At 37.6% G+C, this 11,948-nt stretch overlaps 1 pseudogene; it reads right to left on the reverse strand.

Moving 5' to 3' along the window:
• Window positions 1-7,782: 7,782 nt before the first annotated feature.
• Window positions 7,783-8,571, reverse strand: LOC143661520 (uncharacterized protein C14orf119 homolog; annotated as a pseudogene).
• Between the last annotated feature and the right edge of the window lie 3,377 nt (window positions 8,572-11,948).

Genomic DNA, 11,948 nt, shown 5'->3' on the forward strand with positions numbered 1-11,948 from the left:
ACCTTTCACTTTCAACCTATGTTTATCTTTGGGTCTAAGATGTGTTTCCTGTAGACAGCATATAGAAGGATACTGTTTTTTAATCCATTCTGCCAATCTATGTCTTTTGATTGGGGAATTCAGTCCATTAACATTTAGTGTTATTACTGTTTGGATAATATTTTCCTCTGCCATTTTGCCTTTTGTATTATATATATATCATATCTGACTTTCCTTCTTTCTACACTCTTCTCCATACCTCTCTCTTCTGTCTTTTTGGTTCTGACTCTAGTGCTCCCTTTAGTATTTCTTGCAGAGCTGGTCTCTTGGTCACAAATTCTTTCAGTGACTTTTTGTCTGAGAATGTTTTAATTTCTCCCTCATTTTTGAAGGATAATTTTGCTGGATATAGGAGTCTTGGTTGGCAGTTTTTCTCTTTTAGTATTTTAAATATATCATCCCACTGTCTTCTAGCTTCCATGGTTTCTGCTGAGAAATCTACACAAAGTCTTATTGGGTTTCCCTTGTATGTAATGGATTGTTTTTCTCTTGCTGCTTTCAAGATCTTCTCTTTCTCTTTGACCTCTGACATTCTAACTAGTAAGTGTCTTGGAGAACGCCTATTTGGGTCTACTCTCTTTGGGGTGCGCTGCACTTCTTGGATCTGTAATTTTAGGTCTTTCATAAGAGTTGGGAAATTTTCAGTGAAAATTTCTTCCATTAGTTTTTCTCCTCCTTTTCCCTTCTCTTCTCCTTCTGGGACACCCACAACACGTATATTTGTGCGGTTCATATTGTCCTTGAGTTCCCTGATACCCTGTTCAAATTTTTCCATTCTTTTCCCGATAGTTTCTGTTTCTTTTTGGAATTCAGATGTTCCATCCTCCAAATCACTAATTCTATCTTCTGTCTCTTTAAATCTATCATTGTAGCTATCCATTATTTTTTCTATGTTTGCTACTTTATCCTTCACTTCCATAAGTTCTGCGATTTGTTTTTTCAGTTTTTCTATTTCTTCTTTATGTTCAGCCCATGTCCTCTTCATGTCCTCCCTCAATTTATCGATTTCATTTTTGAAGAGGTTTTCCATTTCTGTTCGTATATTCAGCATTAGTTGTCTCAGCTCTTGTGTCTCATTTGAGCTATTGGTTTGTTCCTTTGACTGAGCCATATTCTCAATCTTTTGAGCGTGGACAGTTATCTTCTGCTGCTGGCGTCTGGGCATTTATTCAGACTTCTCTTGGTGTTGGACCCAGCAAGGTTGTAATATTTTTCTGTGAAATCTCTGGGTTCTGTTTTTCTTATCCTGCCCAGTAGGTGGCGCTCGTGGCACACGTTTGTCTGCGGATCCCACCAGTATAAGGTGCTGTGGGACCTTAAACTTTGGAAAACTCTTGCCGTCCTGGGGGTTCGCTAGCCGAAGCGGCTTGAGCCGGCCCTCGGTCCGAACGCAGGGAGGGTTGCTGGTCGCCGCAGCCAGGGAAAGAGCCCGTCCGAATTTCCTAGTCGGCCCTGGGCAACAAGCGTGGCGGGAGGGCGCCAGCGGCAGCGGCCCACCCGAGAGAGTGCACGTTCCCCGGGAGTCACGGGTTTGGAAGGGGCCTCCCCCACCCGTCACCGTTTTCCGCGGGCTGGGGATTTCCGATCCAATTCTCTCAGTTGGTCCGGGGTCTGCGCGTGGTGTGGGCGCCAGTTGCCTTGGTTTCAGGGGACCGCCTCTCCAATTCTCCCAGCCGGCCCGGGAAGGGGGAAGGGAGTAACTCCGGCCGCTTCCCGCCCCGCCCGGTAAGGCCCGCGCGCCTCGGCAATCTCACCCGAGCTGCTTCTCTCAGCCAGCCAGCCGTTCCAGGATGGGGTACGCTGTCTTTTTTATCTCTGTTGTGGCTTTGGGCGCTTTCTGTATCGTTTCTACTCCCCTAGTAGGTGTCCTGGAGAAGAAACTAAGATCCGCGCGTCTTACTAAGCCGCCATCTTCCAGGAATCCCGTGAAAAACTCTCAAACATGATTATCTCTGGAGCAAGAGTATTGACAGAAGAAGGATCTAAGGGAAACTGTTAGAATAATAGCAACATTATATATCTTGGTTTGGGTTTTGGTTATATAACTGTATACATCTTCAAAAATTCATCACACTGTACACTAATATTTATGTCCTTTACTGTATATAAATTGTCTAAAAATGAAAAAAACACTAAAAATCTCTCAGAATCCTACATCTGTAAAGAAAAGCTCAAGATTTTTCAAATATTCTTTCCAAGTTCTTGTTCATTTATTAAATTTGCTTTTATATTACTAAAATTATAATTAATAAATTAATTAAACATTAATATTTAATAAACACTAAATATTTATTATAAATTATAAATAAATTAATAAACATTAATATTATTAATAATGCTTTTAAACATATTTTTCTTCAAGATGGTTAGAATTGGTAAACTAATCTCTAATAAAGGCACTTTAGAGTGAATTCAGCAGGAATGGCAGAGTAAAGTTGTATAAAAATCTCCTTTATAAAAACAATGAGAACACTAGCAAAAATTATCACAATCAGAGTTCTGGAAATTAATCAAAGATTTGCAACAAGATACGGAATATTTATTAAAGAAAATTGGCTGAATCTCAGTGAGAACAGTGAGTCTTGTGTCATTTTAATTTTCCCATTTTTCAGTACACTTTCTCCAGTTGCATAATGATGAAAACTAGCAGCCTAGAGTCTTCTGCAGGAGGCAGAATAGGTTGAAGCTCTTCCAAAGCCCAAGTTTGATATAATGGCCATTGTCTGATCTGTCTGGAAGTTCCTTGGAAAATTCCACTCATTTTATCTTTATTTGACCTAACTGAGGGCTCTGATGTGTGCAAACATACTTTCCCCAGGGACATTTATCAAAACTAATCAGTAGCAATTATTTAATATTGATATCAGGTAAAACATAAGCTGACCACAAAAACTTAGAAGGAAAGGCCTGGATACGAGATGTCTGATATGGACTCTGAAAAGCTTTAACATATTCCCTGGAATGTAGAAAGCCATGTGCATGCATATGACTGCATATATGCCTAGGACTATGTGCATAGCCAGCAAATACATGAGAAAACCCTCAGCTCTCATTTCTAGCTGGTCTTGAGGCTCTGCACAAGCAAGACATGAAGACTAATGTAGAGTTGTAAACTGCTTATCTGAGCATTGAAGGCATGCCCAAAATGTACACAGAACTATTCAGCAAAGGTTGGGAGACTTACTTGTTTCAGGAATTTAAAGACCTCTCTGTCCTATCATTAGCTCACTACTATGCTAATTGATCAGATACTTCAGTGGCGTCACATGGCAAAGAATACAAACTTTACAAAGTTAGTTCAGGAAAGCCACTAAGCAAACTAACACCAGCAATAACACATATTAAAAACAATAACAAGCCAGAGGCAGGAAGGAAAACGATGTCTAGAATTGCCACATTACGTTATGTAAAATTTCTAGTTTACAAAAAAAAAATCATGAGACATGCAAGAAAACAAAAAAATCTTTTCCCATATACCGGGAAAAAAAGTCAATTGAAATTGTCACTGAGGTAGGCTAGACATTGGAGATAGGCTTTAAATCAGGTAATTTAAATATGTTTATAGAACTAAAGTAAGTATGTCTAAAAATCCAAAGAAAATATGAGAATGATTTCTTACCACATAGAGAATATCAATTATATTTGAGGATCATATAGAAAAATTACTGAAGACAATTGAACAGAACCTCAGAGATCTATGAGACACTATCAAATGTACCAATATACACATATGAGAGTCCCAGAAGTAGAAGAGAGAAAAAAAAGGGAGTAGAAAGAAAATTTGAAGAAATAATGATTTTAAAATCCCTGAATTTGCTGGAGAAGATAGTATACACATCCAGGAAGTTCAACAAATCCTAAGTAGGATAAACCCAAAGAAATCCACACCTAAACACATCATAACCAAAGTGTTGAAAGCAAAGCCAAATTTTTGAAAGTAACAAGAGACTCAACTCACCATGATTGACAACTGATTTCTGAACATAAACTATAGATGTCAGGATACAATGGGATGACATATTCAAAGGGCTGAAAGAAAATGATTGTCAACCAAGAATTCTGTATCTTACAAAACCATTTTTCAAAATGAAAGAGAAAATATACATTCCTGGATATGCAAAAACTGAGAAAATTGTTCACTAGCAGACCTGCCCTATATGATAGTTCTTCTGCCTGAAATAAAAGGACCCCACACACAGTAATTCAATTTCACATAAGGAAATAAAGAAAAATAGAAAAATAGAAAATGTAAATTTCTACAGAGGTTAATGTAAAAAGCAGTATCAATGCATTTTTTGTTTCTAACTCATTTTTTTCTCCAATCTGATTTAAAAAGAACTATATAAAACAGCAGTTATAAATTTGTCACAGAGTACACAGTGTATAAAGATGTAATGTTTATAGCAATAATAGCACAAAAGAGGGGAGAGGGAATAGAGCTATATAGGAGAAGTTTACTAGGAAACTATTGAAATTAACTTGGTATTAATCCCCAGGGCAACCACTAAGAAAATAACTAAATATATACAAATAAAAATAATATATTAATGTGAATACATACACACATATATACAATTGTATATCCAAAGAAAGTATGACAATGATTTCTTACCACATAGAGAATATGTCTATAAGAGATACACTATAGATTAAAAGGCACAAAGAGATTGAATAAAAGGATGGAAAAAGATACACCATTCAAATGGTAGCTAAAAGAGAGCTGAAGCGGCTATATAAATATCAAACAAAATAGACTGTAAGACAAAACTTATAGAGACTAAGATAGCTATTTCATATTCATGAAAGGGTCAATCCATCAAGCATATATAGCAACTATAAATGCATATATATCTAACAGAAGAGTCTCAAAATAAATGAAAGTAAAACTGATGGAACTGAAGGGAGAATTAGGTATTCAAAAGTAATAGTTGAAGACTTTAATATGCCACTTTCAATAATGGATAGAACAATTAGAGAAAAGATCAGCAAAGTGCTAAGGACTCTAGTGACACTAGAAACTGACTATAGCTAACAGACATCTACAGAACATTCAACTAACAATAGCAAAATGCACATTCTTTTCAAGTACATGAAGAACATTATCCATGAAAGACCACATGTTAGGCTGTTTAAAACAAGTACTCAATAAATATGAACGGATATAAATTTTACATAGTATGTTCTCCCACTACAATAAGAGATGGAAATTTGGGAAACGAAATTAAACACCCTTCTAAACAACCAAGGGTCACCAGGGAAATTAGAAAATACTTTGAGATGAATGAAAATGAAAAAGGAATATAACAAAACTTATGAAATACATGAAAAACAGTCCTTAGTGGGAAATCTATAGCTGTAAATAACAAAACTAAAAAATCTCAAATCAAAATTCCATCTTCCACCTGAAGAAATTAGAAAAAGAAGGGCAAATTAAAACCAAAACAAGGTGAGAGAAGGAAAAAATAAAGATTATAGCTAAAGTAAATATAGAAAAATAGTAAGAAAACCAACATTTCTAAAAGTTAGTTCTTTGAAAAGATTTTAAAAAGACAAACTGTTTCAGTTTCCTAGGCTGCTCAAGCAAATACCATGAAATGGGCTGGGTTAACAATGGGAATCCCTTTGCTTAAGTTTTGAAGCGAACAGAAATTCCAAATCGAGGCAGCATCCAGGCAGCACTTTCTCCTTGAATACCGTGGCTTTCTGGGACTGGCTGCTGGGGATCCTTGGCTCCTTTGTTCCATGGCAAGGTGCATGGTGGCATCTTCTGGTCTCTCCCTTCTCTTCTAGGTTCTGTCAGTGCCCAGCCTCTTGTTCCCTGTGGTTTTCTTTCTGTCTGAGTTTCATTCTGCTTCTAAGGGACCCCAGTAATAGGTTTATGACCCGCCCTGATTGGGCAGGGCCACACCTTAACTGAAGCAACCTCATGAAGAGGTCCTACTTACACTGGGTTCACAGTCACAGGAGTGGATTGAATTTAAAACCATGTTCTTTTGGGGTACATATAGCTTCAAACCACCACACAAACCTTTAAGTAGACTGACCAAGAAAAAAAAAAGTGAAAAGACACAAATTTCTAAAATCAGGAATGAAAAAATGGACAGTACTGCTGACTTTACAGAAATAAAAAGGGAATTTATAGTATGGGAATACTTTGGACAATTTTATGACAACTAGTTAGATACCTTCGACAAAATGGACAAATTCCTAGTAAGACACACTTTACTGAAACTGACTGAAGAAGAAATAAAAAATATGAATAGGTCTGTAAGAAATGAAGAGATTGACTTAGTAATAAAACCACTTTTCAGAAAGGAAAGCCCATGCCCAGATAACTTCACTGGTGAATCTACCAATTGCTTAAATAATCAGCACCAGTTCTTACAAACTCTTCCAGAAAACAAGAGAGGGGGAAACTTTTCCAGCTCATTTTACTGACACATGGCAAGGCTCATTGCGCTGTTTCCTAGTTTCCCCATTCTCTTCTGGGTTTATTTGCTTTTAGCTTCTTGTTTACTGTGGCTCTCTCTGTCTGAATTTTGGTCTTTTATGAAGAACTCCAGTAATAGACCCATCCTGATTGAGGTGGAACACATCCTAATTGAAGTAGCCTCATCAAAAAAAGGCCTATGTACAATGGGCTCATTCCCACAGGAATGGATAAACTTTAAGTACATGTTTTTCTGGGGTACATACAGCTTCAAACAACCACAAATGCCAAAAAATCAAAATACGGTTCAATATTTTTTTGAATATAGACACAAAATCCTCACAAAAATTCTAGCCAACTTAATCCAGCAACATATAAATAACAATTGCCACCATTGCCAAGTGAGATTTATCTCAGATAAAGTTGGTTCAAGTCATAAAAATCAGTCTATGCTTCAATTAGAGATATGAATGCAGCTCATCTGGGTAGGACTAAGGTAAAGCAAATAAAGGGTAAAGGATTATATTGACAGTATTTTAAAGCTTCAACTTCTCTGTGAGGCCAAAGGAAGAGATGTTTATTTGGTACAAAATTTTTGTTTTCAGTAGCTTACTATCTAATCTGACATGTGTTATCAGCTTGTTTGAACACCATGATTGCATGGAATCTTGAATAGCATGTAAGATCTTGTTGGTTTGTATAGGTTGGTGGGATGCTAGTTTTCTAGTTTGTTCTAGTTTACTAGCTGCCAGAATGTGACATACCAGAAACGTAACTGCCTTTAAAAAGAATTTATTAAGTCACAAGTTTACGGTTCTAAGCCTGTGAAGATGTCCCAATTAAAGCAAGTCTATAAAAATGTCTAAATTAAGGCACCAAGAAGAGGTTACCTTCACTTATCAAGAAGAGTTTATCCATTCCTGTGGGAATGAGCCCATTGTACGTAGGCCTTTTTTTTTTTTCAGTTCTGAAAGTCTATTTATTTTGGTACAAAAAAACAATAAACTCCAGTCCATAAAGAGGTTTTCATTTTATTGTAGAGCAAAGTCAGAGGATAGGAACACCAAGGATATCATATGTTTTAGAAAAAGAGTTACTATTTGGATTCAAACAAACATCAATGGAAGAGTAACTGTCTCCTGATTTTCCATAATTTTAATAAATCATCACTGGGAATGCTAATGGTTGTGATATCACATAGTTATGCCAGAATCTGGTAAGGGTGGTGAAACCAGCCATCTGAATCAAGCTAAACTATAAAATTATGATATTTCTTATTACCCTTATTCTCTCATTGCTGGGATATGAGGGTTCTACTTTATATCTCTCATGCGCCTGTGGCAGGGCAAAACTTGCATTACAATACTACTGTTACTTAGCGTTGCAAAAGCCGCCATCAAATTTTTGGGTGTTTGACATTTCTTGGAAAGCAGCAAGCTTAGAGGCACACTGATGATCTAGATTTTCTTAGATGGAAAACATGTACAATAGGAGTTTAGCTGATTTGCTATTAACTTTAAAATAACCATGCTCATGTTGTTGAGTGAGTTCAGTCAGATTATCAGGTTACATATCCAAATCTTTAAATGGCACAACTTGAACTGTGTTCTCATTGTAAGGTCATGGCCTCAACTCCATCAGCTGTGGTTGTCTTCTCTGATTTTAATGCCTATCAGTCCTTCCCAGCTGTAGCAGCCACTGCTTGGTAAAACTTTGCCACAAATTCTGGTTCATTGATCTCCAGTTGGTTGACAAATTCATTGCGCTCCTCCTCAGCCCAACCTCGAAACCACTGATCCCAAAGACGTAACTGGCACTCAAAGATACAAGGTGGTCGGTTTGCCCCAGATACACTAAGTTGCTCCAGACCATCCAGCAGAGGCTGTAATTTTCCTGGCACTGCCTTAGCTACCAAGTCCTGAAGGAAATGTTCACGCTGGGGATCTGACCAACTGGCAAACCAGTGCAGAATACACTTAATCTCCTGGGAAGTGATGTAAGACATTGGGAGAGGGGAAGTGTTAGGTGATACTGTCTGGTACTGAGTGTAAGGGAGAGGGCAAGGATAGCAGCAGCGAAGAGGAAGATGAGTCCACTAGCATCCTCCCGTCTCTCTCAGAGGACACCCGGAGATCGTCACAAGAGTCCTTAGACTCCAACTACCACCACCATTTCCATATTTCCGGAAAAACCATAGGCCTTTTTTGATGAAGCTACTTCAATTAGGGTGTGTCCACCTCAATTAGGATGGGTCTATTACTGGAGTTCTTCATCAAAGACCGAAATTCAGACAGAGAGAGCCACAGTAAGCAAGAAGCTAAAAGCAAATAAACCCAGAAGAGAAAGGACGATGAAGTTTGGGGTTTCTTTCTTAGCTGAAAGGGCACATGGTGAAGTCTGCTAGCTTTCTCTCTCAGCTTCTTCTTTCAGGAAGCTCCCCCACCCCCACCCCAGGGGCATTTTCCTTCTTCATCTCCAGAGGTCTCTGTCTGTGTGGGCTCTGAAGCTTTTTCCAAAATGATTCCCTCTTAAAGGGCTCCAGTAAGCAACCCCACCTTGAAGGGGAAGAGACACGTTCAATGGAAACCATCTAATCAAAAGTTACCACCCACAATTGGGTGGGTCATATCTCCATGGAAACAATCATAAAGCTCCCACTCAGCAATACTTACTGAGGATTAAAGAACCTGACTTTTCTGAGGTTCACAACAGATTCAAACCTTCACAACATCCCAGAGTAATCTGGGCAGAAGATTAAAAAGTATTTGCAAAGTCCCTTTGAGGGACTTGGCAAAAAGGTAGAAATATTAAACTTCCCCACCTGCAAAAGAGCTGATATTCTCACATTAACTGGGGACTACCAATTTGATGGGCCAGGCCCTTATGAATCTTATTCCTGCAAACAAGAAACTAAGCCTACTTATGATTATACCTAAGAGTCACCTCTGAGACTTCTTTTGTTGCTCATATGTGGTCTCTCTCCCAAAGCCAACTCCACAGGTGAGCTCACTGCCCTCCCCTCTACATGGGACATGACTCCCAGGGCAAATCTCCCTGGCAATGTGGTACATGACTCCAGGGGATGAGCCTGGCTCTGGCATTGTGGGAATGAGAAAGACTTCTTGACCAAAAGGGAGAAGAGAAATGAAACAAAGTTTTAGTGGCTGAGAGATTTCAAATAGTGCCGAGAGGTCATTTTGGAAGTTATTCTTATGCATTATATAGTGATCCCCTTTCAGTTTCTGGTGTATTGGAGTAGCTAGAGTGAAATGCCTGAAACTGCTGAACTGTAATCCAATAGCCTTGATTTTTTAATGTGATTGAATAACTATACAGCTTTTAGGATATGACCGTGTGAATGTGAAAACCTGGGACTAATGCTCCCTTTGTCCAGTGTGTGGATGGATGATTAAAAAAAAAAAAAAAGGCAAAAAACTGAATGAATAATGGGGGGAGGAGAGTATGGGATGTTTTGGATATTCTTTCTCACTTTTATTCTCTCTTTTGTTTTTTGGAGTAATGAAAATGTTCATTTTCATTGACTACAGGTCAGTATCTTTGTATTGTTCATTTTCATTGTGATTGTGATGACAAATGCACAGTTATATGATGATACTGTGAACCACTTATTGTACAGTTTGGATGACTATATGGTTTGTGAATACATAGTATATACCTCAATAAAATTGCATTTAAAAATCAGTCTATGTAGTGCAGTTTATTAATCGAGTTAAGGACGAAATCTGTGTGATCATCACAATGTGTGCAAAAAAAAAATGGTTTGACAAAATTCAATACATTTCATGATAAGACCACTCAATAAACTAAGAATGGCTAGAACTTCCTCAACCTGATTATGGACATTAAAAAAAATCCCACAGCTAACATCATATTTAATGGTGAAAGACTGAAAGCTTTTCCTCTAAATTCAGGAACAAGACAAGAATGTCCACTTTTACCACTTTTTTTTTTTTTTCGCATGGGCAGGCACTAGGAATCGAACCCAGTTCTCTGGCATGGCAGGCAAGAACTCTGACACTGTGCCACCATCCCACCATCTCACTTTTACCACTTTTATGCAACATTTTACTGGAGCTTCTAAACAGGGCAATTAGGTAAAAAAAAAAACAAAAAAAACAAAAAAACAACAACTCATTCATATTCCGAAAGAAAAAGTAAAACTACCTCTATTCACAGATCACATACTTAGAAAATCCTAAGGAATTAACAAAAACCTATTAAAAATGATAAATTAGCATAAGAAGTGTTATGGATTGAATCATATCCCCAAAAAGACCTGTTCGGGTCCTAACTCCTGGTCTTGTGAATATTAACCCATTTGCGAATAGGATCTTTGAAGATGTTTTTAGTTAAGGTGAGGCCAACTGACAATCAGAATGGGCCCTAATCCACTATGACAGGAGTCCTAATAAACGAGGAAATTTGGACACAGTGGGGAGGAAGAGACAGATGGCCATGTGACAGAGATAGAGATTGAGTAATGACTTGCTGGCAAGCCAGTACCAGAATGCTACAGTCTTTAGAGGAGAAAGCATGAATTCTATTGACACATTGATTTTGAACTTCTATCCTCCAAAACTATGAGACAAAGAATTCCTGTTGTTTAAGCCAGCTAGCCTGTGATATTTGTTATAGCAGCATGGCAACCTAAGGCAGGAAGTTTGTAGAATGCAAGCTCAATACACAAAAACCAAATATTACCCCTAGCTGTTTTAGAATTCTCCTTTTGAAAGCATAGCAAGAGGTACAAAATCACACAAAGCTTAATTTTAGGTGCTTAAATAATGATCTGCATTTTGTTCAAGGTTTGTCACAGTAAAAACTGTTGAAGTATAGTTGCAATTGGCTTTATTTCAAGCACTAGCTTAGAGAATTATAAGTTTTTATCAACAGAGTCACCAGGTACTTAGTGAACAGGTTCTGGAGGGACCGCAAGTAGCATCCCTGAATTGGAACTCGAACCTGATTTTCTAATTCAACTGAATATTTGAAAAGATTATCTCGTTTATCTTTCTACCAAAAAGCAATTATTTTTATGGTGGGGTCTTGAATGATTGTTTTATTTATTTAGTTTGTTAGTTTTGAATGACTTTTTTTATGTTTTGCTGAGGCCTCTTTAAAAGAACAAAATCCACTACAAGTTATCATTCAGATTCAGTGTTATGCAAATCACATGTTGCCTAACAGGATAGACTATCTTAATGAACTGTCTAAGGACAGTTATGGATGTTTGCCTTTATTCTATATATATATATATATGTATTTTTTTAATTTAATTTTTTTTAAATTTTGCATGGGCAGGCACCGGGTCTCTGGCATGGCAGGTGAGAACTCTGTCAGCTGAGCCACCATGGCCCACCCTATTTATTAGCTGAGCCAATCGTAGTTTTTTTTCAATTTAAGAAGTAGTGTTATTGTTAGTTTCATAACTATTTTTTAAAAAACGGATGTGTTAGTG

The sequence above is a fragment of the Tamandua tetradactyla genome, chromosome 2, assembly GCF_023851605.1.
Source record: "Tamandua tetradactyla isolate mTamTet1 chromosome 2, mTamTet1.pri, whole genome shotgun sequence".
Classification (NCBI taxonomy): Eukaryota; Metazoa; Chordata; class Mammalia; order Pilosa; family Myrmecophagidae; genus Tamandua; species Tamandua tetradactyla.